General features: G+C 37.9%; 1 protein-coding gene and 1 long non-coding RNA gene across 2 annotated transcripts in view; one reads left to right on the forward strand and one right to left on the reverse strand.

The window, feature by feature from the left end:
- Positions 1–26791, reverse strand: part of LOC128870085 (lipoma-preferred partner homolog) — a gene marked incomplete at its 5' end in the record, with an annotated part of 116895 nt that overhangs the window by 59904 nt on the left and 30200 nt on the right. The gene's annotated exons all lie outside the window — the stretch shown is intronic.
- LOC128869464 (uncharacterized) lies at positions 18774–25418 on the forward strand. Its single transcript, XR_008455300.1, has 3 exons — positions 18774–18966; positions 24200–24851; positions 24910–25418. It is a non-coding gene; the product is annotated as an uncharacterized LOC128869464 (long non-coding RNA).

Genomic DNA, 26791 nt, shown 5'->3' on the forward strand with positions numbered 1-26791 from the left:
CCATACCCTAGATCACAAAACGTACTCCTACATAACTCCCGTTTATATATTATATCTTTAATTAGTACATGAAATATGTATAATAAAAAATTATTTGACCATTTGTAGAGTATTATTTAGGCGAAAAATTGTAGGTACAACAATGAAATATGGTAATTGTAATAATGGTGATGGTAATGGTAATGGTGTCCGGTGGCAGAATTAGGAATTAAAAGGTTTATTATAAAATAATTACTATTGATAAAAGTTTATTTCAATAAGTTTTATAAGAAAAACAAAGCGGATTTTTAACTATTTCCCCTAAATGTTGACCGTTACGTCGGATTCACTCTTAGAATACGGCCTCCGTACTCTGCATCACTCGTTAGAGAAGGTATGTCGGGATGTCATTAACCTCCCGAATAGTATTTCAGTGCTATCATATTTGAGACTTAAATGTTTTCACTTCTTTTAGGAAAACGGATAATCTTCTAATAAGTTGAATATCCTTATTAAGTTTATTAAAAAGTATGCAAGATTTTATGGTAAAGAAAAATCGTGGTGCGAGAACCTGGAACTGCAACATGTGAATGAGAACTACTTCTTAAACTGTGTGAGGTCTAGATTGGAGTTCATAAGTATCTGTTCCTTGCAAAAAAATTCTCAAAACACTTCCTTGCTACAAAGATTGAAATACAAATTAATAATTAATAATATTGTATTTTATGTTTTATGTTATTTTTATTTCCATTTCTATTAGACACAACCAATGAAACTATACGGTTAAAACGCAATCATATCTTAGACTTGCCATTCCTCTAGTATGAATCTACTCAACCTATAAACTTTAAGGTAAAATTAAGTAAGTTAATCTTAAGTGATAATATTAACAAACAATGAATTTAAGCAATCTTGAAGTACTAATGAATTTTAATAATTTAAGAACGAACTGTACAAGTTAATAAGCTGTTGTAATTTCTATGTAGATTTGCACAAAAGCAAAACTACCGCTGCCATTATCTTATAAGATCTAATTTGCTGAATGTCTTATAGTAGATAGATTGCAAATAAAGTAAGTTATAAAAAAAAAAAAAAAAAAAAATTTCTATGCAAGAGCAGCCTTAACGGTGACCTAGTTAGCACAAACTGATTATTGCGGTCACTACACCTGAAAGGTATTCCCTAGCCTTGAAACCTACAGTTATTTCATGTCGACAAACGCGTGACTTAGTTGCTGACATATGTTGGTGATATCGGCTTACACTGGCTGCTTGAACGTAGGAACCGATGAAAGCGCGAACGGGCTATTTTATTCCAATTGGTGTAAGTGGTAATGTTAAAAGTTATCTCTTCTTCAAAAGTAATTAAGAAGCTTGAGTCGATTCTGTAAAGTTTCTGTCAAATATCAATGCGGGTTGGTTATTTATTAACACAGTCCCATTATCGATTTCTTTAGCAATGGCAATCTGGTCGGCTGATTTCGATTTGCAGCTTGCAGAGTGTTTATTTAGAAGTTGCATTGCGCAAGGACTTGCATGCAAAGGCTGGCAAAACTCGCCATCATGATTTCTCTGCAATTATGAGCGGAAACATATCTTCCGGAGTGCTACAACATAGGTTTCTAAAGAAAGAATCTCCTTGCTATGTATCACAGGCAACAACTTTTCATAGTTTCAAACACTAGCTATTTTCGGAAAATTAATAATAAAATAAATACATTGCATATTTTGGAAAATTTTGATTTTAGAAACTTGTAATATGTCTCTTATGCTAACATTGAGAAGGTGCTCAGCAGCTAAAATATCGTTAATTTTTAAGCAATTCAACAAAATCGGATTAATAAAATTTATTTTGCCTAAAGCAACAGATGTTATAATGGTTTCTAATTTCATTATTACTGCCCTATTTCTAGCAGATGCTAAAGAAAATAGATTTATTTTCTTAGAAGTTTTCAATAATTCGTTAGCAGATTTGGTCAGCTCATTAATTATTTTCAGTGTTTTAGAATTTATTGATATTTGTTGTTCGTTAGATTATGTTATGGTCTCAGTTTTGGTCTTATTCTCTTGGAAGTGCAGTCCCCAACACGTTAATACTACGAGTTTGTGGGTAATACAGCTTAATTGCGTCGAGTAGTTGGGTTATCTGTTCCTAGCCATTTTGTAAGAGTCGTTTTATGTGTGCTTGTGGAAATTGATCCAGGAGTCTGTTCGTATCATCGACTATTACCTCATAATTCGATAGGTATATTTTATGTAAAAGAAATCCGTACTGCTCATGCATGGCTGCCCTACAAGTAGTGATAGGAATGTAATATGAACTAGTAATATATAATTATGCCGGAAGGCTTAGCAAGATGACAGTTCTGTAATTAAAAGGAAGGCCAGTAAATTAAAAATGTTGTCCCTAAAAAAGGAGAGGGACTACTTTTTTTCTATTTATAGCTCTGAGAGTTCGTTACCATTCGACTGTTTTTTTTTATACAACTTTTTCGCCTGTTTGAAAAATTTTTGTCTTTCATTTCTGTTGTGGCTATTTTGCTCAAAATTTTGAGCTTTAATAAAGCTTGTAGCATACGTATAATTTAGCATTAAGTATGCATTACTTTTGTAGCAATGGCAACACTGTAAATAGAGATTAGCATTACATTCTACACCAGCGAAAGAATTGCGAAGCAAAACAATAAGATGGCTCAGTTTACTACTGAACAGTTTGAGCAGCTTATGCAAGCTGTCGGCCATTACAATGCACGTAGTGGTTCGTTGAGCAACTGTACTGCTCGTTATGCAGGTGAACGCGATTCCACAAAAGTTGAGGAGTTTATTGCTGCTGTAGGGACGTTTAAAGCTGTCGAGAAAATAAGTGACGCGGATGCTATTACTGGCATGCCCATGATTTTAGAGGGTGACGTAGCAGAATGGTGGCGCGGTGTACAGCCAAAGCCCAAAGTTTTTGAGGAAGTTGTGCGTATGTTGCGTGAAGCTTTTTTTCCCCCTAAGCCTGACTGGCGAATCTATGCTGAAATCATTGAAAGAAAACAAGCCAAAAACGAGCCGACTGATTCTTTTGCTCGAAGAAAACGTGCTCTCTTTTTCCAACTCACTAATGCTCCTAGTGAAATCGGCCAAATCGATCTTTTGTTTGGTATGATCCATTTAAAAATTAGGGATAGGGTTAGTCGTAAACGCATTACTACGTTCGATGATCTATTGAATCAAGCTAGAGAAGCAGAGATTACCTTGCGCGAACACAAAATTACTACCGCGAACGCCGATAAAGCCGTCGATAGTACAAGTGGTCCGGTACGTTGTGATTTTTGCCGCAAAAAGGGGCATTACACAGAAGTGTGCTTCAAAAAGAAAAACGAAGAGGCCAAAACAGCGCAAACACAAGTGATTGCAAATGCTTTAGTGACAAAGCCGTCGTATTCGTGTTATGGATGCAATGCACCAGGTGTTACACGCGCAAATTGTCCAAAATGTTTGAATAAACCGTCCACTAGCCATGGTTCGGTAAGTTTTAATTCGTTAACCATTCCAATTGGAAAAACGATTCCAATTGCTAATGTTCAATTGTTCGGTATACCTGGACAGATTTATTTAGCTAGCGCAAACTTGAAGCGCATAAGGGATTTTCAGGGGTGCACTTACCGCGGCCGCCGTAGCCGAATGGGTTGGTGCGTGATTACCATTCGGAATTCAAAGAGAGGTCGTTGGTTCGAATCTCGGTGAAAGCAAAATTAATAAAATCATTTTTCTAATAGCGGTCGCCCCTCCGCAGGCAATGGCAAACCTCCGAGTGTATTTCTGCCATGAAAAAGCTCCTCATAAAATTATCTGCGGTTCGGAGTCGGCTTGAAACTGTAGGTCCCTCCATTTGTGGAACAACATCAAGACGCACACCACAAATAGGAGGAGGAGCTCGGCCAAACACCTAACAGAAGTGTACGCGCCAATTATTTATTTTTTTACTTACCGCAAAGTTGAATTCGAAATCGCACTTGCCGACGGAAGTACGAAACTCCAACAATGCCTTACAACTAAGTGCGATATAGTAATTGGTGGGCGTAGCTTTAATATGCAGTTCATGGTATTGATGCAATTGGGAACAAAGCATTACTTGGAACAGATTTCTTAGAACAAGCGGAAATCGTATTAAATATGGGTCAAAGATATTGGTACTTTGAAAATAACCCAACGCAACATTTGGATCTCGTTGATCCACTGCCACTCGAATTAAATGTTATAGAACGTATAAAAGTATGTACGCTTGTGACAAAACGTAAACCGGAGGAGGCAGCAGTCAAAGAGATTGACGAGCCAAAAGTTTATATGTCTGAGGTTGAGTACTATGGTCCTGATTTGCCAAACGATTATTCACCGCATACTATACGAAGTATCTTTCGAGATGCACTTCCACCTAACATGATTACACCCGAAAGAGTTAAAGGACCGCAGTTATTTACAATCAAATCACTATTGATAATGTGGATTTGTTTTCGATTGATTTTCAAATTTTGAAAGAAAATGATGGTTTAGGACTAGAAGTGTCGGAGAAGATTGAGCTCGACAAAGTGCTCCAATCACATGTACACGTTTTTAGTACATCCTGCGAACCAACTACATATGCACAGCATTTTATAGATACTGGCGAACACGAGCCGATTGCATCACCGGCGTATTTTTCTAAGTTAAAGGAACTTAAAGTCGAAATGCACAAAATGCTTGAAAACGATGTGTTAGCATGTGTTGCCATGTGCTAACAACCGAAGGCATACAAGTTGACCCAGGAAAGACTCTAGCGATTACGCATCGGAAAGAGCCAAGACATATCAAAGAATTGATATCGTTTATACAAACTTGCTCTTGGTATCGACGTTTCATTGACTGTTTTGCTGAAATTGCTAAACCGCTTACGGAATTATTGAAAAAGAATGCTGTATGGAGATGGGATACTCCGCAAATAGTTTTTAACAAGCTTAAACAAACATTCGTTTGCCCTCCAGTTTTGAAGCAAGCTGAAGACGATGTCCCTTTCATCATTAAAGCAGACGCAAGGGCATATGCATTGGGAGCTGTGTTAATACAGGGGGAGAAAGAATGAATACGCATGCCGACTTTTGACAGCCGCGAAGCCCTCGCTATTGTATGAGCATGCTCCAAATTCAGAGGATATATAGAAGGAGCCAAAGTTTTATTGGTGTCTGGCAACCAACCGCTGAAATGGTTATTAACCTTGAAGTCACCTACAGGCCGCCTAGCAAGGTGGGCATTGCAAATTCAGCAATACAATTTTAAAATTGACTATACGCCAGGTAGAACGAATTCTGTTGAGGCATGTTGTCACGGCCTCCGTGCGATATTCGCGCTTTTCAAGTCAATATGCCACATAAAAAAGCTATCGAACTGTGCAAAGAGCAATTAACTTGAAAAATATAGTTAATGCATTGGAAGAACCCAACGAAAATGCCAATTAATGGTACACTCGTGGATATGTTTTAAACAAAGACGTGTTATACTGTTACGCAAATGAAGATGCTGACGATGCACAGCTCGTCGTACCTGACCACGAGCGCACAAGTATCCTAAAAATGTACCATGACGACAGCGCTGCTGGCCATTACGGAGCAGAAACAACCATAGCGCGTATTTTGAGTCGCTACTTCTGGCCAGGAATGCGAGCCGAAATTACAAAATATGTTAGGAATTGTATTGAATGCCAGCGATACAAGGCAAGCAACATGAAGCCGATGGGATTGCTTTAAACAACAAGTAGCAAACAACGTTTCGAAGTTGTGATCGTCTACCAGAAACAGAAGATGACTACCAGTGGATCATGATAGTAGAAGATGTTGCAAGTTGATGGGTTGAGTTATTTCCTTTAAAAGAGGCAACAGCCGAAAATTGGGCGAAACTATTAGTCGATGAACTTTTTTAAAATATGGAGTTCCCAGACGTCTGAAATCAGACAATGGAGTCCAATTTGTTTCAGCGGTAATGCAGCAAATAGTTTACTGCATGGGAATTAACCACATTTTTACACCAGTTTATCATCCGGAAAGTAACCCAGTCGAACGAAAAAACAGAGACCTTAAGGTTTGGAATATAGGCTTACCCTCTATACGATTCGCAATGAACTCAGCTAAGTGTCAATCCACTAGCTATACAGCAGCCTATCTCACTTTTGGAAGAGAGTTGCGCACCTTCGATTACGTAGAACATGATATACGTACTATAACAGAAAACGAAAATTTCATTCCGCAAATTACACCATACTTGAATAATATTACAGAAAGTTTTAAAAACGCTCGAGAGGTAGAGCAAAAAGCCCAAGATCGTAATAAAACATATGTCGATAAGCATAGACAACCTCAATCTTAACTCGGTGTGGGAGACGAAGTATTGGTAACAACGCATATACTAAGTCAAGCAGTGAAAGGTATCACCTCCAAATTTATACCAAAACTCGATGGGCCTTATCTCGTAATACGCAAAATCGGTGCAAGCACATATGAAATCGCATCAAAAACTGATCCAACAGTGTCCCTTGGAATATACCACGCATCAGCCCTAACACTGTATAACGGTACAAACGTAAACCAAGATCCAACCAGTACAACCTATACAAAAGAGAGGAAGACCGAGAAAGAAGATGTAAATGTGTGATGACCGCTGCGGCTCCTTCACGTTCATCAAGGGGGAGACTGTAGCATACGTATAATTTAGCATTAAGTATGTATTACTTTTGTAGCAATGGCAACACTGTAAATAGAGATTAGCATTACATTCTACACCTGTACTATTATATTACATTCTACACGATGTTATGTAATCCAAAAAAGGTTGAATTCTGTAAGCAAAAGCTCTATGCCTGAAGGTATAAAACAGCGCTCTCGTGTGATCGTCGTTCACTTTGCGAAATACGTCCACTCGAGAGGTTTCATTTATTGTACGCACCATTTTTTGTACCCACGTACCCCTTAAAAGCTGTGTTTAATTACGCCTAGGTATTCTGGTGGGCTAGAGTAAATAACGTCGACGGGTCCCGTAACTGAATGGATTGCCCTATTGTAATATACAAGGCTTTTGGTATCTTTAAAGAAGTTCATAATACGGACTAATGTCTCTTTTATATCGACTATTGACCTAGAACAAATTGATTGGTCTAAGGAAATTTTTTAAAATTTGTCTATACAAGTTAAGTGATATTTACTGTCTGTCGAAAAAATGTCTACATGGTGAATTTCGCCAGGAGGCGGTGTGCGTACTATTCCGGGATTTTGGATTGGGTTTATATGTTGCCTAGGCCTTGCGTCTGCTTTCCTTGTCTGGCTTATTATGAAATTTGGCTGCAAATACCTCCACAAAAGCTCTCCACCTCCTTAACTTCGCATTAGGGTTTTTGTCTGATATCGAAAAGATAAGGGGTTGATGATCAATAAAAATGTAGATATTACAATATTTGCACCATACAAATAGTTTCTGTAGGGCCCAGACAAATGCAAGAAGCTCTCGCTAGTTCGTCACGTAGTTTTCCTCTGGTTGGGAAAGGGTTCATGATATCTTTGTAATGGGCCTTCAGTTGGAGTTACAAAGGGTGATTTTTTAAGAGCAATAGGAAAGTTTTTCAAACAAACACAAGTAAACTTCAGAAAAATGCATGCAATTTTTATTTAAATCGATAGTACAGTCCATATAATTTAATGTTTGAAGATTATTTCATGCAAATGTTGACCGTGACTGCGCTTCAAATGGTCCATCCTCTTAGTCCAATTTTGGCATACTTTTTCCAATGTTTCGGCCGGAATCTCACATATAAATGCTTCAATGTTGTCTTCCAATGCGTTAATTGAAGCAGGCTTGTCTGAATAGACGTGAGCTTTAACATAGCCCCACACAGCCAGCCAATTCACAGGTCCCGAACGTGAAATAAAATGTTCACCGAACTCGCCTCCCATCAAGTCCATTGTTACGCGTGCTGTGTGGCATGTGGCACCGTGTTGCTGAAACCACATGTCATGCAAGTCAAGCTCTTGCATTTTGGGCAAAAAAAGGTGGATATCATTTCACGGTAGCGCTCACCATTCACAGTTACGTTACGATTCGCAGCATCTTTGAAGAAGTACGGTCCAATGATACCTCCAGCCCATAAACCGCACCAAACTGTGACCTTTTCTGGATACATTGGTAGCTCTTGCAATTCTTCTGGCTGATCTTCACTCCAAAATCGACAATTCTGCGTATTTTCGTACTCATTGATCCAAAAATGAGCTTCGTCGCTGAGCACAATTTTTCAATAAAAAAGTGGATCTTCAGCCAACTTTCCAAGAGCCCATTCACCAAAAATTCTGCGTTGCGGTAGGTCGTTCGGCTTCAATTCTTACACTAGCTGTATTTTGAAAGGCTTCACACCTAAATCCTTTCGCAAAATTGTTCACGTTGTTGAGTAACAGAGACTCAATTGCTGCGAACGGCGACGAATCGATAATTGATGGTCATCATTACCACTGCCCGATACAGCTGCGATATTTTCTTCAGTTCGCACTCTACGTAAGCGTGTTGGTGGTTTGATATCAAATAATGTAAATTTGGTACTAAATTTAGTCACGTTAGCTCGAATAGAAGCGCGCGATAAACTTTCTTAACAGAACACGCATTTTTACAATAAAATTCAATGATTTGCAGGCGTTGTTCGTTTGTAAGACGATTCATGGTTAAATTATTCACCAAACTGAAGATGTTTGACAGTGAAACTAAACACGAAACGTGCGTCAACTGTTTAGACCAACTGTTTAAAAAGATAATAGCTAAAAAATCACCCGTTATATGCATTCAAATCTTTAGCCATAATAGTTCATACGTGGCAACTCTCCTGTGAACTTATATTATCGTTAATTAAAGTTACTTTCGATAAATTTTTGTATTCACTACCTTTTTATCTGTCAGCATATAATTTTCTTTCCATTAACACGCGGTATATACATCTTACTGTAATTTATCATAATCAATTAAAGTTAAATAAAGTTATATTGATACTTTCCATTTTTATTAGTGCTTTCCATTATTGGTACAATTATCCGGATGCTAGTTAGGGCGGCCGCCGTAGCCGAATGGGTTGGTGCGTGATTACCATTCGGAATTCACCGTGAGGTCGTTAGTTCGAATCTCGGTGAAGGCAAAATTAATAAAAACATTTTTCTAATAGCGGTCGCCCCTCGGCAGGCAATGGCAAACCTCCGAGTGTATTTCTGCCATGAAAAAGCTCCTCATAAAAATATCTGCCGTTCGGAGTCGGCTTGAAACTGTAGGTCCCTCCATTTGTGGAACAACATCAAGACGCACACCACAAATAGGAGGAGGAGCTCGGCCAAACACCTAACAGAAGTGTACGCGCCAATTATTTATTTTTTTATTTTTTTTTAGTTAGTTCTACAGGTTTATGGAACAGTTTATGGGCCACTTCAATACCTAGAAACATTTAATGTTACTAACAAGTAAATTCTATTGTACAGGACAGAATCTAAAATGCTACAAAATGCAAATGCTGCGGATCGAGAAAGGTGTATGGAAAGCGATATCTCAAGAGGTGCCAAGTCCAGTAGCATCGCAGTGGACAGAAGGAGATCAAAGGGCTCGATCTACAATTGCGCTTGATGTAGAAGACAGTCGAATACAACATATAAGGAACTGCGAAACAGCGAAGGCAGCGTGGAGTGCGTTAAAAGAATTTCACGAAAAAGACACACCAGGAGTGAGCATTTTAAGAATGAGCCTCATTAATAATTAAGCCTCAGAAACTTGAAGAAAGTGGGATTGTCGAAGAGCACGTAAATAAGATGAACGAGTTATTTAAAAAATTATTGGTTACCGTAAAGTGACGATACTCTCACAACCACGCTTGAAGCTCGCAACGAAGAACTGACATCGAGTTTGGTATGCTCAAAGGTAATTTCTGAGTATAAACGCCGAATAGAAAGAGACAGAATAGTAAGCCGGAAATTGCGTTAAAAACAGTGAGCAACAAGAAATGAAAGTTTTATCTTTGTAAAGAAGACGGACATTTTAAAACACAAGTAACAAGTATAAAAAACGGTTAGCAAAGAAGGGACATAAAGAAAAGGCAAATTTGGCTGAAAGCGTCAATACCGAGCAATATTTATTCACATCAGCTGAAAGCGGCTGGATAGTGGATTCAGGAGCGACTTGCCATATTGTTGGGAATAAAGAGCATTTTATAAATTTTAGTCCAAGCCACCATGAGCATGTTGCAAGCGGTCAACGAGTACTAGCCACAGGTAAAGGAACGGTAGTTTTCAATTTTATAAATAAACTCAATAACAAGGTTTTAGTCAATTTTACGGATGTATTGTATGTTCCTGTAATAAATGGTAACTTAATTTCTGTAAAACAACTCGCAGCAAAAGGGTACACTGTAAAGATAGAAATCATGTTGCTGTTGCTTATATCGATGGAAACCTCTACAAATTGCGAACATTTAACAAGATTTTTAGTGCTGAGAACCGTGATTTACTTATAGTCAAGGGTGGGATCACGAATGGTACAAAAGGCTTAGTCATAGAGATCTTAAGGTAGTCCGAACTTTATCAACTGGGAACCTTGTAGAAGGTGTAAAATTTCAGAAATGCAGCAGCGCACAGTGGTTCCGCCATAGGACATTGGATGAAAATAGTCATGTTAAAATTATGCAACAATATTTGGCTAAATGTTAGTTCATTAGTCTTAGTAACTTAGAGTATGAAAGAAATTTCAACTGCACGAACAATTCACTTATAATTGTGCCTCCAAAGTAAGAGAATTTGAAAAGTAATAGTTAGCGTGGTCTCCGCTACGTACTTACGCAGTTCCGGGAAGTGTTATTTTTCTAAGAATTACTGTGTTTATGACCTGTTGTACAATGGAAATTCAAGTTGAAGGTATGTACGACATGTTGAAGGTTTTGTTATCTTTTTTAATTATTATTTAATTGGTTTTCAGACCGTACGAAATACGTACTGTAAAATTTGCCGTTTATTTTTTTTTATAAGAAGTTTGTAAAGTTTTAACTAAGTTCGCACGACTATGCACGAATGAAACATACATTAAAATATTCTTACGTATGTCCTCTTTAAGGAAAAATAATTTCCAGCTGCGATGACCTGCGACTGCGCTTGATATAGGGTCTAATCTGTACCTATGTATAGGATTTTGAAAAATGTGATTCTACTTTGTGTTCAAGAAGAAGAGTATTTTAAAAAAGCTATTAGTGACTTGAATCCGACTGTTGTTAAAATCGATAACCATAGTTATAAAGTAAGTCATTCTTTACAATTAACTATGGTTGATGGTAAAGTGTGCTGTGCTCTTAGTGACTCATCTACGAGTAAATGTTATATTTGTGGTGCGACACCTAAAGAAATGAATGACTTAGAAAAGTGTAGAAACAAACAAGTAAACTCCAGTAGATTTGAATTTGGTTTATCACCCCTGCATTCTTGGATTCGATTTTTTGAATACTTTATTCATGTTTCTTATAGATTCGAATTTAAAAAGTGGCAAGCACGTTCATCTGAGGAAAAAGCACTTTTAGCCAAGAGAAAAGAATTTGTTCAGTTTGTCAAAAATCGTCTACAAATACAAAAGAAGCACTTGATTTAGTACATTCAGACGTTTGCGGTCCTATGCAAACTACCACACCGTCAGGCAAAAAATATGTACTCACATTTATCGATGACTTATCAAAATATACCTTATTAAAGAAAAATTAGAAACATTCGAAAAATTTAAAGAATTCGTAGAAATATGAAAAACGCTGTTCGGCAAGAAACCGAAAATGATTCGGACTGATAGAGGTGGTGAATATACCTATGAGTAGCGCATTTCTGAAATATTTAAAAACTCATGGCATACGTAAAAATCGTACTCTAATAGAAATGACTCGCTGTATGATCATAGAGGCCAAAGTCGAAAATAAGTTTTGGGGCGAAGCAGTAATGATGGCAAATTATATCTAAAATCGTCTTCCTGCTATAGGCATACAAAAGACACCATTCGAAAGTTGGTTTGGTGCAAGACCAAATATAGAGCATATACGCCGGTTCGGATCAAACTTCTATGTTTTCGTACCAAGTGAGAAGAGACAAAAACTTGATTCAAAAGGTATCGAATTTATTTTAGTTGGCTATGACTACATATACAAACATTCAGATGTTACGTTCCAAAAACTGGTAAGGTTGTCATCAGTTGTGATGTGAAGTTCTTACACACGGATAGTGAATTAAAAATAAACCAGATTTAGGAGGAGAATATAGTCTTACTGCAAAATAAGCTGAATGATCAGAATGCCACGAATGAAAAAACCCATGAAGAAATTCCCAGCGATGTAGACACAACACAAAACGAAGAAGAACCGGAAAGTTATTCGGATTCAAGCAGCGATACAGAACTTCGTCGGTCAGCAAGGACAAATAGGGGCAGAAGTGATTCGAGGTGGACTGATGAAATGGTTAAATTATAAAGAAGCGAATTTACTGAGTAATTTAGAAACAGAACCAATAAATTAAGCAATCAGCAAGAGTTTGGAACCAAGCGGTACATAAAGTTTTATTAGATGCTGATTATGTTCAAAGCAAAAATGATGCATGTTTGTACACATACACAGCTAAAGATGAGTTTTGCTATGTACATATTTATGTTGATGACTTGATCGTTGCAAGAAAATCAGCGGACTTAATCAGAATGTGTGAAAATGCTTCGAAAGCAAAATTCGAAATCTTGGATACATACAAAATTATCTCGGACTGACAATCACGCAAACAAATGGATTTTATACACTCAACCAAAGGTCATATATTGAAAAGATATCTCGCGAATTTTGCATGGCGGACCTTGGTAAGGTATACTACTCCCGATGGACCCAGCTTTTTCAGCATCAGCATGTTTAGTCCGTCAGGGCCAATAGCTTTTGATAGTTCCATGTGGTTGATGGCCCCCCCAAAGCAAGTGGCGCACTGTTGTATGTCAGTTTGCAGCCGTCTGGTAGCACTACGTTTGGATCTGTCAGCCGGAGGATGCAGAATAAATTTCCGGCTAAAGTAGCTCGCGCATCTCTTCGAATCCGACGAAGTACAACCGTTGAACGTGATATCCACCTTGTCGTTGTGCTTCATCGAGTTCGACAGGGCCTTACGGTGGACCAGAGCTTACTCATACCAGAGGTGAAGTTGCAGGACTTCAGATGCTCTTCCCATTTGGTCCGCTTATATTGGGTTACTAGTTGCCGGATCTCCGCATTGAGATCCTTTACCCGAGAATCCCCGGGATCGGCCTGTCGTAGGAAATCACGCTCGTTCGCCAGAACAGCTGCTTCAGCTGGGAAATCGGGACGTATGGCCCGGATCCTTCCAGTAGGTATGAAGCGAGCCGCAGCGGCTGTGATCACCTTGCGAAATGCGCGTTCGCCTGCGCGCACATCGGTGGGAATGGGGAGAGCGGCGAAGATGTCTTCGGTTAATTCCGGGAATCTGGTCCAGTCAGCTTTGTTAAAGTTGATATATGACCGGTGATCCGCGCTCAATGGTCATTGGGTATGGTATGACAGGGCTATCCGTATGGTCGCTACAATATTTGTATTTTATGGTAAGGACTTATTAGGGTTTGAAAAGACAACACGCTTCGTTTTCGGTCGCTCAATGTCTGCATCCGTAATGATGTTGTTAACGTCCCTGCAGAGAAAGTACATTAGTATTTCTGATCCGTTATCATAATGTAGAATACCCTTCTTAATGTCCAGTCTAGCATCTTTTTCTCGGAGGAGATCATGTCCGATTATACCGTCGAGGGTATTAAGTGGGGATAAAATGAAAAGTGTACAGTTTTTGCTGAAAATGTTTATAGTGCACTTTTTTTATTTCGTCCAGGCCATGAATTGATGTAACCAGAAATGGGGTTGGAATGGGTTTGATACCTTTCCAATTTGACTATTTAGCGTAGCTTTTGATACATCTGTGTCTATTAAGAATTTCAGTTGCTTTTCACCGAATGTCCTTCTAACGTAAGTTAGAAAAAAATTAACCTCATCTGTTGTTTCTTCCTGAGGAGGACAATCGGTCATCAAGACTGTCTGTCTGTCTGGTAGTAATATCCGGATCTTCGTTAGGATCATCCGTATATTATACTGTCCCAGATGACTTACGCGTTGAATTTTGTTGTTGTTAAAACGATTGCTATCGCGTTGTTTTTTCTGCGCCAATTGCATGCCGGAGCTTTTCCGGTATTGATTTCGAGCTCGAAGGCTAGAATAAGTAAACTGAGCCTATCATTTCGCTGTGCGACCCAGAATCTAGAGAAACTCGGGTCTGCGTCGATAGGAATGAGTCGTTATTATGCTGTTAAGACTGACGCCATGCTTGAGGGTCTTGACAAAAATAAAATATCATAGAGTAGGCTGGACGATGCAGTCCTGATATGAAAATCCATAACACGACTTTCGGTACTTTTTATTTAATGATTCCAGGACATCCTTGTTTTGAGAGGACATCAAGGTGTTGTTTATGATCGCCGTTAATTTCTTCTCTACCTCGACATAGAACTCAGTTATTGCCAGCTTTCTTTGACGAAGAGTGGACATTTCCTACTCTAGTATGTAAACCGGTTTCTTGTCAGCGTACGTTAAGTCGAGTCTGGCTATAATGGCTTTGGAATTTAATACCGTGTTAAAGGAGGGCAACAATAAATCCGCAGAACCCACTACTTTGATCCTAATTAGGGAAACGGCCTAATATTGATTGGAACTTCCCAGCGCGGTTTGGAAAATTGTGTAGGCTGTATGTGGTGCCTGACTGGTCATCTACGAATTCCGGCAGGACCTTCATCATGTCCAGGGATTCATCGCACCTGACTGTCGAGTCGGACGTCACTTCTCGGTATTCTTCTACCTGAGATGGCCTCTCTATCTGGGTAAGCATAACAGTTAGTTGGTCACTTGTCATTTAGAGCCCGTTTCTTGTCTGTTGTGTTGCTGCCCGTACAGCCGCACCCATCAAGGCGCGAAGATGATTCTCGTCCATATTCATTTCATTAATTTTCGCTTTGATTATGTTTAAGTAAATTGGGAATATCCAATTAAATTATTGTCAAGCTATTTCGACTTTATTTGTTTTCAGTATAGGTTGACAGTTCCCAAATTATTTCCACTGTTGGAACTATTATTATCAATTAAATCATAATTTTACAATTATTTTTAAATATAATTCACTTAATTTAGTTACGTATGATTGAAAATTTGTTATTTAATAATTATAACTTTCAAAAGAATTGTTTCTGCTATATACAAGGTAACGTTTAAATTAAAAAAAAAACTGGCGTCATAAAAATGTTTTTGATGGCGCCATCTTTTTAATGAGGTAGGGCATTGGAAATTAAATCCCTATCTGACTTCCAGTGAAAGCTTGGTGACATTCGTTTCAATGGAAGCGAATTTATTCCGTCTAAAGTGTCAGTATGTTTATGTCATCGATATAAAAATAAGTTTCGAACAAAACTAATATCAAATTTTGTTTTAAAATCGGTAAAACATTTACCGAAACAATTGAATTGATAAAAAAAGCGTATGGCAGTAATTGTCTATCTCGTGCCAGAATTCATGAGTGGTTTACACGTTTCAGAGATGCTTGTGAGGACATAAATGACGATGAACATACGGGCCGCCCAAAATCAGTAATCACCGAAAACTCCATCGAAATTGTTCGGGGTTAAGGTATTAGCATACGCCGATGACTTGGTCCTGATGGTATCGGGACCGTTTCCCTCAGTCATGGCTGAGATTTTGGAAAGATCACTGGCTGTACTCAGTCGCTGGACTACCACTTGTGGCCTCCGAGTCAACTCTGACAAAACGGAGCTGGTGCTATTTACCAGAAAATATAAACTTCCACGATTTCGACTTCCCAAATTAATCAATCACGTTCTCCCGCTCTCATCGAAAGTTAGATATCATGGTGTGATACTTGACTCCAAACTCCATTGGAAGCTACATATTGAAAATCGGGTAAAGAAGGCCAGTATAGCCTTCTAATCCTGCAAATCTATGTTCGGTAAAAAATGGGGACTCAAGTCACAGTTCGAGCTGTGTATGTACAAAGCAGTGGTTTTTCCAATTTTAACGTATGGATGCCTGGTTTGGTGGGAAGCACTTCGGAAGGGCTATAATATCACTAATCGTGGGAAGGTGCAAAGGACTGCATGCATTGGCATCACCGGAGCATGTAAAACTTGCCCCAGTGCTGCCCTGAACGGACTTTTGCACTTACTTCCCATCGACTTTTCCGTCATTTCCATCGCAGCTCAAAATGCAATCAGGTTAAAGGAGATTGGCCTCTGGAGACAATCTCTCAAGGGACATGGTAGCATTTTCGGGCAGTTAGCACCGTTTTTCTCCGAACTTCGAACAGATCTCTCTATCCGCAAACTAGAGTTTGAGGGTCATGCTACGGCAATCTTTCCAAATAGGCAGGATTGGATCGAGGGGAAAATCTGTACCGAAGCTTGCACCTCTGTATTGACTGACGGTTCCAAGATGGAATCGGGAGTCGGAGCAGGAGTTTTCTCTAAATCAGCCAATTTAGCTATCTCCTTTAAACCGCCGAAAACTTCTAGTATTTTTCAAGTAGAAGCAGACATGCAAATTCTTAGGTAACACGGGTGCGAGGGAGATATTAACATTTTCTCTGATAGTCAAGCCGCGATTAAGGCTCTGACGACGCCATGGTGCAGAACGAAATTAGTAAACTCCTGTAAGGAGGAGATCAAATCTCTTGGGTGTGCAGGTAAATTTTCTCTGATCTAAGTTGCAGGACATAGAGGGAAATGAAATTGCTGATGAGCTTGCCTCGAAGGGGACTGATTTGGCCTCAGAGACCTCCTCAATCTCCTCCATTATATCAACAGCTCTGGCTGGCTGTAGGTATCTGCCTGTTAGACGTCTCATAATGGTGTCAAAAGGCGCTTTAGTGCTACTTGAGGAGTTCCAAACTGGCACTTCAGCCATTTCACCTAAATACCTATCAAAAATGAATCGAAATCATCTCTGAAATTCATGGAATCGGAGTTGAATATCTCTAAAAAAATCGATTTATCGCGCTTTAACTGATCATTTGGACTTACAAAACGTCTGTGCACATTTCAATTTCGCACAAGTTAACTGGGGACTAAAAATTGCCCCGAATTCAACATTCGATAGACCTCATTAAAGAGGCGAAAAAATACGAGAACTTCTATTACAACATTGTAACTGGTGCTCAAACGTGGTGTTTCCAACATGAACCTGAAACTCAAAGTGCCGAATGGAAGGCCCTAGATGGCTCACCACCCAAAAAATCGCGTTTGGAGAAGCCAAACATATTGTAAATCGTTTGTTTTTACAATTCCAAAGGAATTGTCCACAAGGAGTTCGTACCAACGGGCCAAACCGTCAATGCAATTTTCTATCTTGGCGTTTGGAAGCGTTTGTTGCATCACATTTGTCGAATGCGCCCTGAATCCCGCTTATTGCATGATAATTCACCATCTCATCGACTCGCTCTTGTGACTGATTTTTGACTTTTTAACTATCAATCACTCAACGTATTCGCCAGATATGGCAATGACCTGAAACACTCTTTCCAAAAGCTTTTAAATCGCGCAAAACAGTGTATCGAGGCCAGAGAGGACTACTTTGAATAAATAAATTCGAAGTCATCAGAACAAAGCTCCTGTCGTTTCTATTTTAGCTCAGTCTTGTTTCTTTTGGACTTCTCCTTGTATTTCACTTAATAACTTTAATTTGTGAGCACTCTACTTTCATTAATTTTAACATCCTTATAAATTATTTAGTTATCCGCTTCCTGTCCCTAGTAGGCTCCCCTCGGCTGGCTGAGCAATGTCTTGGAATAATTTGTTCATCTATGTTCACAATGGTTTTTTCACTTTGAGAATGGCTGTCCCTCGTATGCTACGCCTGGGCTTGGTGAGGAATGCCTTACAATAATTTGTTCACTTATGTGCACAATGGTTTTTTCACTTCGAGTGGGTTCGAACCTCGGCCACGTCTTACTTATGAACGCATTTGACAGTCGTTCTTTTATAAGGATTTTTTTACCGTCCTTTTTACGTGGCTTCACGTTGGGCGCTAATTAATAATTAATAAAACACAATGCATTTTTTATGTTATTTTTATTCCCCTTGCAATGCAAGGCAGTCGAAATGCTAAACAAGTTAACACAAACTGATTATTGCGGTGACTATACCTGAAAATCTAACTTCCTCGCCTTAACAGTTATTGCATGTGGACAAACGCATGACTTTTAGTTGCTGGATGAGCGTCTGCCGTATGTTGGTGATATCGGCTTACACGTAGGAACCGCTGAAGTTCTCTGACCAACTCCGCGACTGAATCACGTTGCGGATGTTGTTTCATTTATTGTTGCAACTATTTGTTCTGCGGATACTTTTGATATCGTTACATTTGTTGTTATGACTACTTTGCTATTAGAGCGGCAATATGGGTTATTCCTGGTGTCGTTGTCATGCGTCTCAACTGAAATTATTATGTTTTAACTTACATTAATTTCGTTTTGGTGCTTACAATTAGCTCATAATTTATGAACCACACTCTTAGCACAACGTGATTAATATCAACAAAAAGATTGAAAGCACAGACGGAACCATATGTAGCCGCCAAGTCGCCAGCTACACCTGCAACTTTTCCCCATGAAAGGGAATGCAAATATTGAGTTAATATAAATCAAAAACAAAATTGGTCCCAGACCTGAATCTTGAAGAACACGTTAAACGTTATAAGTCTGGTTATGCTTAGATTATTCTAAATTTTCCCTCTTTTACTTCTATTCGTTAAAAAATCTAGACCGTTCCCGCGAAAAGCTCCAGAGTAAAATTTGCTGAAAAGAATGTTATGGTCAACTATATCGAATGATTTGGGCACATCAACAAAAAGGTGAGCGACATTTTTTTCATCATCTATTTTTCTTTATTTATTGAATCTTTTTTGTATAAAAAACTAACAATAAGTTTACAAATCTTGGGTGCTAGAGAATTCTTACGAATATTCTTACGTTAAAATTCAAATAAATCCCTTACAATTACTCTCTGAGTTCACTGGATTGTCGAATAAAACACACAAATGAATGGCAACACACTTGCTTTACTTTATATCCAACACTCTACTTCCAAAGGTACTCATATATATATATATGAATCGCTCTATTATATGTATATACATATATATATATAGAAATTAATGTAATATATATATTAGGGTGGCAGTTATTTTCCAAGATTATTTTTTTACTGGTGCTACCCCCCAGATAGGTTCCTTTATATATAAAAATGGTGGAAAAAAAGTTTGAAGTAAATCTGGTAAGTGGAAAGTGTGCCCCGGGCCTTCAAAGTTTCAAAAAACCCGAAAATTCGTAGTATAAGTACTAGTAGTAAGTAAAGTAGCCGAGCACTTAGTTTATCACATTACAATGATAATTCAAATTATTACGCTTAAAAAACCCTTACTTTTTGACAACTCTGTCAAAAGTTTTCCATTTTTCTTCAATTTCTGAATTACAAAAACAAAACGGAAGTTAAAATATGTGAGATAACTTATCAACTGATCACATTCTGAAATTCGAAATGAAAATAGATTTCTTCAAACAGATTTCCGCGCATAAAAAATTGGGTTCGCGTTTTGACTAACGTACACATCGTGTCTTGGATAATATCAATATCAAAAACTAGTACTAGTATCAAATAAAGTAGGCGAGCATTTCGTTTCTGAAATAAAAACGGTAATTCAAATTTTTATGGCTAAAAAAATGTAGGAATCATAGCAACCCATGATTGTAGGAATCATAGCAATCCATGATTGTAAGAATCATAGCAACCCATGATTGTAAGAATCATAGCAAGGCCTGTACATTTTGTTCAATCGTTATTCTTAGTTTTCATATGTATAGTTAGTTGAAATAAAGCAACCGTAACATTTACTCGTGCCTTTCCTTTTTCCGGATATATAAAGGTAATATAACCTTACAAAAAGTTTTGTATTAAAGTTTTTTAAAAAAATCATTAGTTGCGTACAACATTTGAAGTGAAGACATTTGGTAGTACAATGTCGCGACCTCTATTACGAGAAAAAGTTTATCTGCTCGGGTATTATTCAAATGAAATTTTTGGAAACAAACTTCCATCTGTAAAACAAACGTTACAAGTTTTTTTTTTCAATTTACGGGTGTGTAAGTTAACAGTACGAGGCAGTGCTTCACTAGCTGTGCGGGAAGTGATGATATATTGGGAGAAAGCCCGAATTCCGACGCAAGAACTAAAGAACTGTATACCAGTGGCGGCAACTTCAAAAGCATGCTGCAAGAACGTCAATGGATCATAAGAAAAAAGAAAAAGATTTCGTTGAAAAACTCGAGGATCTCTTCGATATTGCACACGCCAATGCATTGAATATCATATCCATTGAAGAAGATAAGCAGTTCTTAAACAATCAGCGGATGAAAGGACGCCCGGGGTTTATGCATGGAATTGATTACCAGCTAAGTGCGAAAGAGACTCGAGTTTCTGAACGAAAATTACGAGAGGAGAAGAGAAAAGAACGAAGCAATAATGAAGTTCTTCAATTGAGTAAGTATTTATCTTCATCTTCTCTAGCTACCTATTTAAAATGAATATTTATGTATATCGAACTAAATCGTACTTATATTGTTAATACTACAATACTTCTAGCTCAATCTGATATACTGATGACGTCGAGTTCAAGCAGCGGAGAAGATTTAGAAGTGCGTGCTTCAGAGGAAATTCCGCAATGCTCAAAACATTTGTCTGTACCAGCAAAACAAAAAAGAGGACGACAAATAATAATAACTCCTAAGTTGGCTGCTGCTTTGGATAAGTGCAAGATCAGTGACAGGAATGCAGTTCATATTCTTATAGCTACACTTGAAGCCCTTGGTCAAGATGTGGAGACTTTTGCGATCAACAGGTGGTCTATTAACAATTCTCGTGAGAAACTCCGCGAAAAGAAAGCTACCGAAATCAAAAATATCTTTAAGGATAAGGAATTGCCTGCCGCTACGATACATTGGGATAGTAAATTACTGCCATCACTAACAGGTAAAGAGACAGTAGACCGACTTCCTGTTATTCTTTCAAATTGCGGTGCTGATCAACTTCTTGGTGTACCTGCATTGCAATCAGGGAGTGGAAAAGAACAGGCAACAGCTGTTTGCGAAACTCTTGCGGATTGTGGCCTTCAGGACTACGTAAAAGCATTGGTTTTTGACACTACTGCCTCTAATACGGGGACTTTTAATGGTGCGTGTGTTTTGATTGAAAGCTTTCTAGAAAAAGATCTCCTATATTTGCCTTGCCGCCATCACATATACGAAATCATTTTAAAAGCCGTTTTCGAGGAGAAGATGGGTAAAACTACCGGCCCAACCGTACCAATCTTAAAAAAGTTCCAAACTGCTTATCCTAAAATAAATGTAAATAATTTTAAAACCGGAATCGTGAATAAGAAGATCAGAAAACATTTGGATCCGGTCGATGTTTCGCGAGTTCTTGATTTCATACGAAGCACATTGCAAGAACAACAACCGAGAGAGGATTATCGAGAATTTTTACAATTGGCTGCTATTTTTCTTGGCGAAATACCATCTCGTGGAGTATCCTTCCGTGCTCCAGGTGCTATCCATTATGCAAGGTGGATGACTAAAGCTATTTATTGCTTTAAGATATTCATGTTTCGCGATAAATTTAAATTATCACCGCGTGAGGAAAATGCAATTTGTGATATTTGCATTTTCCTTATCAGTATATATATCGAAGCGTGGTTTTGTGCACCTTCTGCAGCCAAAGCACCATTTTTGGATTTCAGTGTTCTTTCAAAAATTTATAAATACCGGACAGTTGACGAAGACATCTCTCGTGTGGCTTTACAAAAACTCAAAAATCATTTGTGGTATTTATCACCTGAATCCATCGCCTTTTCCTTCTTTGACCCAAATGTGACGGCAGAATCAAAAATTAAAATGGTAAAGGCGTTGAATCGTGAAACTGATGCTGAATGTGAAAAAAGTATTAAAAGGATAACCGTGGAAACAAGCCAAGTTCCTGAATTATTAAACCAAGGACTTGAACAATTTGTCTCCAACAAAACAAAACGATTCTTTGCAAGATTTAACCTAAATGACGAATTCCTATGCACAGATCCTGCCCGGTGGCACAAACATGAAGATTTCGTCCAAGCTTTAAAAGTAGTTAATAAACTTAAAGTAACAAATGATACGGCGGAGAGAGGTGTTAAACTAGTAGAGGATTGTAATAAGTTATATACAAAAAACGAGCGACAAATGCAGTGCGTGCTCCAAGTTGTAAGTGACTATCGACAGAAGTTCCCAGACAGCAATAAACAAACTATATCTAAAAATAAAGATTTTTAATTCATTTTTATTTTATTTTCTTCAATGAGTTATTTCTTTTTTTACTTTTTTTTATATGTTGTTATTAAACTAAATTGCAATGAAGTAAGCGTCATATGGAACTATATATGCTAAATACTGTATTGATAATAATTTCCTTCTTCAATTTATATATGTATAATTTAATATACTTTACCAATTAAATTCTTTTACTACTTATTTACGCTGTATATATACTCATGTAAAATAAAAAACACACTTTTAATGAAATTAAAATTTTTTGTCATTTTGGGGTAAATTTTGCATATTGAAAGGCTCGGGGGCACACCTTTCCCCTATCCGATTGGCACCAAATTTCACAGAGGTCATTTTTATATAGAATGGAACCAAACTAGAGGGTAGCCCGCGAAAAAATATTGTTTATAAAAAAACAGGTCAAATAACTGCCACGCTAATATATATATTGTATATATATATATATATATATATATATATATAATTGGCGCGTACACCCTGTTTGGTTGTTTGGCCGAGCTCCTCCTCCTATTTGAGGCGTGCGTCTTGATGTTGTTCCACAAGTGAGGGACCTACAGTTTCAAGCCGACTCCGAACGGCAGATATTTTGATGAGGAGCTTTTACAAGTTTAATTTCCAACTGAATACCCCATGCGCATGTACCTCGGCTTATTTGCATGTGCTTAATAATTATCGTAATTTTTAGATCTGGCAGCTCGTATCTTTTGGCGAATTCTGTTGTAGAAGCAGTTTATTAATTAACTGTCGTCTTCGTCTAACTCATCTAGCGGAAAACCCAGAAAGCGTGCACTGTCTCGCTATCTGCTGTCGCCACCAAGGCTAGCTCATGCTTTTGTTTTGGCCTGTCGTTCTCTATTGTTACCAGTCGGTTCGTGAACTATTGCAACAGTACTATGATTCCTTGCCAGTGCTAAGAAACTAATTATTTGTTCAAACTAAATATATGATTAAATGTGAATATGATGAGAGTGAAAGAATGAAGAGAGCCAGAAAGGTCGGGTATCCGACCTCCGATTCTTCGTAGTTAGTTTGCACTCCCTGAAGTTTTTGAGTTTTGAAGGCGTAGGAGTTCTCCACATTTCTATACCATGTGTCCATATTGGTTTTAGCATGGTTTTATATAGTAGCACCTTGTATTCTAGAGATAAATGCTGATTTCGAATCAATCTATTGGATGCTTGGAGGTTTTTCTTTTTAAGCTTGATATCACTTTCTTTTCAATATTATTCCGCCATGTGAGTTTTCTATCTAAGTGATAATTCCGAAATATTTTATTTAATTTTGTTGTGGTATATTCTGACCATTAATTATAACTGCAGGGCAAGTTTTTTCCTTAGAGTTAAAGTGATATGCACGTAATTGGTTTCATTAACCTTCTCCAGTTTTTAAGCCATGCTTCCATGGCATCTATATGCTTTTGTAATATAGACGTAACCACTTTTAGGCATCTGTGAGTGCAAAGTGCCAGCGTCTATTCTATTAGGTTGGAGAATAAGTTCATAGCGTTTTTACATTTTCCTTTATTTTACAACGATTTGTTTGCTGTTAGGCAAAGGGTAAGTATTCATTCGATAGAACTCTTTCTGCTCTAAAAACTTTGTTAATTGTGTTTGAGTTATTTAATTTTTTATTAGTTTTGAGGCTTTGAAATGGAATAAACATGAGAAAAAAATCAAAACTTTCGGCACCGGCTCTTCTTTACCATTCATTTAGATCAAAAAGATGCCGAAGTAGCCCCGGACAGCACGGGGCAGCAAAAATTGACGTCGATGACACGTCTCGCAGGGGAAGAACGTCTCAAATCACTTTGAAAGGAAAACGGTTGCCAAACCAGTCGTGAATTGGCGAAAAACTGAGTTGCGATCGTAAAACGTTTCTCAATCCCCTTCATTCAAAGGGAGTTACCGAAAAATTGAAAGCCCCCACGAGCTCAACGAAAAAAACAAATAAAATCGTCTTCAAATTGCTTCTCAGCATCTCGCCCGCCATCGAGCAACACCGAATCGTCACGTGTGATGAGAAATGGTGCCTATAAATCAATATAAAGAAAAGAAAGCAGTGGATGGCTCCAGGAGATACACCAAAGCTGAGAGTCAAGGCGGATCTTCATCCAAAGAATATCATGATGTGTGTGGCATGGTGCACAGGAAAATGCGCGAAAAGAGTCCCAGGATCTACAAGGAACTCTACATTGCCCAGCCACACCGCGTGAATTAGGCTATTCGACTGAAAATACCTGGAGTTGAATCATCATATCAGCGAACATACCAAATGTCACTGAAAAGTGCAACTGAACGTATTCATTTTATCGAACTGTCATTCGAACACCGACAGCCGCCCGTTAATGATCGAATTTAAAAAAGATGTAAGTAAATTGTAAAAATATATAATTAGATATGGTTTTTGTAATAAGTTTATTATAGGATGAATTTCAATAAACTCAACCCTATCCAAAAAGATGTCATGGCGGAGTATATGGCCAACAAATACTGCAATTAGAAGCCCTACACGACAACTTAGGGAAATAAGTACTTGCAATTTTTAATTTTAGTTTGAAGTACTCAGTGGAGGCTTATTGATTTTAAAAGTTGTTTTTGATTTTTTTATTTACTTTTGTATTCTTTAGTATTTAAGTATTTATGACTGAGGAAACAGTTTTATGTGGTAAATGCAACAAGTGACCATTAATGATGCAACAATTAATAACCCAAATGACAAGTATGATGAACATATTAACAATGCTCGTTACCAAACTAGATGAACGAAAGAAATGAAATTAATTTAGCTATATGGAATGCGAATGGACTTGCTCGCCACGTTCCTAAATCATTTTTAATACATAAATCAATCGATACAATGTTGATCTCTGAGACTCATGCCACTGACAAAACTTTTGTTATCATACCGAACTACCTATAATAAAATTACACAAATGTACCCGACAACAAGTACACGGTGCACAGTGCGGCCGATTCCCGAAAAGCTGGCAAAAACTCCAAAAATTAAGTAATTGATTCAAAATTTCTTACTCGGGGGTTGTCGGGGTCGCTGATTACGAATTTAATCTTAAAATTTTGAAAATCCACCCCCTTCCACCCCTTATTGGCCACCCCCTCACGTGGAATAGCGTATATTCTAGAACATAATCAAGATGCATGTTAATTTATATGTTTTCGGGGTCGCTGATTACGAATTTGATGTTAAAATTTTGAAAATCCACCCCCTTCCACCCCTATTGGCCACCCCCTCACGTGAAATAGCGTATATTCTAGAACATAATCAAGATGCATGTTAATTTATGTTTTCAGGGTCGCTGATTACGAATTTTATATTAAAATTTTGATAATCCACCCCCTTCCACCCCTATTGGCCACCCCCTCACGTGAAATAGCGTATATTCAAGAACATAATCAAGATGCATGTAAATTTATATGTTTTCGGGGTCGCAAGGTAGCAAGTGGTAGCCACTGAATCTTGTTTTATTCAGTAACCATTACTTTTTTGAGTAACCTTTAATAGGTTTCAAAGCAGCATATGACGGCGTTGTATTACTATACAGTTTGAAAACTCAAATTTTATAAAAAAAATTGCAAAAAATGTATCTACGTATTGCTGCAGCTAAAAATTTTGTGTCGAGGTATTGATATGTACTAAAGATTTCTCGTATTTTACTAACCTTCCGAAGATGATTCCATTTGGTTTTGTTCAATTTACTCCATTACAAAATCTTTCCAATGTGTACAACTTTCACTATTCATCGACAGTAATACGATGCTCAAACGAAGGCCACGTTGCGACTGAAAATACAGAGGATACTTAGGGTACAGGACGTTGCTATGAACGGTTTTCACTACTCAAGGCATTACTGTAGCCAACCCAAAGACAAAAAAACTCTATCTAGAAACTTTTTTTTTCGACTTTTGGCCAGCTTTTTGGGAATCAGCCGCACTGTGCGGTGGGACAGCAATTATTATCAAAAGAAATATTAAATATATTGAACTGGAGGTATACAGAGAAAAAAACACCCAAGCAACCACAATAGCCCTAGAAGAGTCTAAAGGGCAAATATCAATATCTGCCCACGGTCAACCTTTGACCGCATATGGATGGCATTGTGGATAAAAAAGTGTCCAAGTAAAACGATAAGCTAAATCGAGTCACTGTGGCACGAACGATTAGGTATATTTCCAATAAAACTTAGTTAACGCGGGAGGTCCGAAAAACACGTCTGTTTACGTTCAACGTTAATCAATAGGTGACTATATATTATACAAAACAATTATTACTCCTATCTGGAAATACGGA

This window comes from Anastrepha ludens, chromosome X (assembly GCF_028408465.1).
Source record: "Anastrepha ludens isolate Willacy chromosome X, idAnaLude1.1, whole genome shotgun sequence".
Lineage (NCBI taxonomy): Eukaryota > Metazoa > Arthropoda > Insecta > Diptera > Tephritidae > Anastrepha > Anastrepha ludens.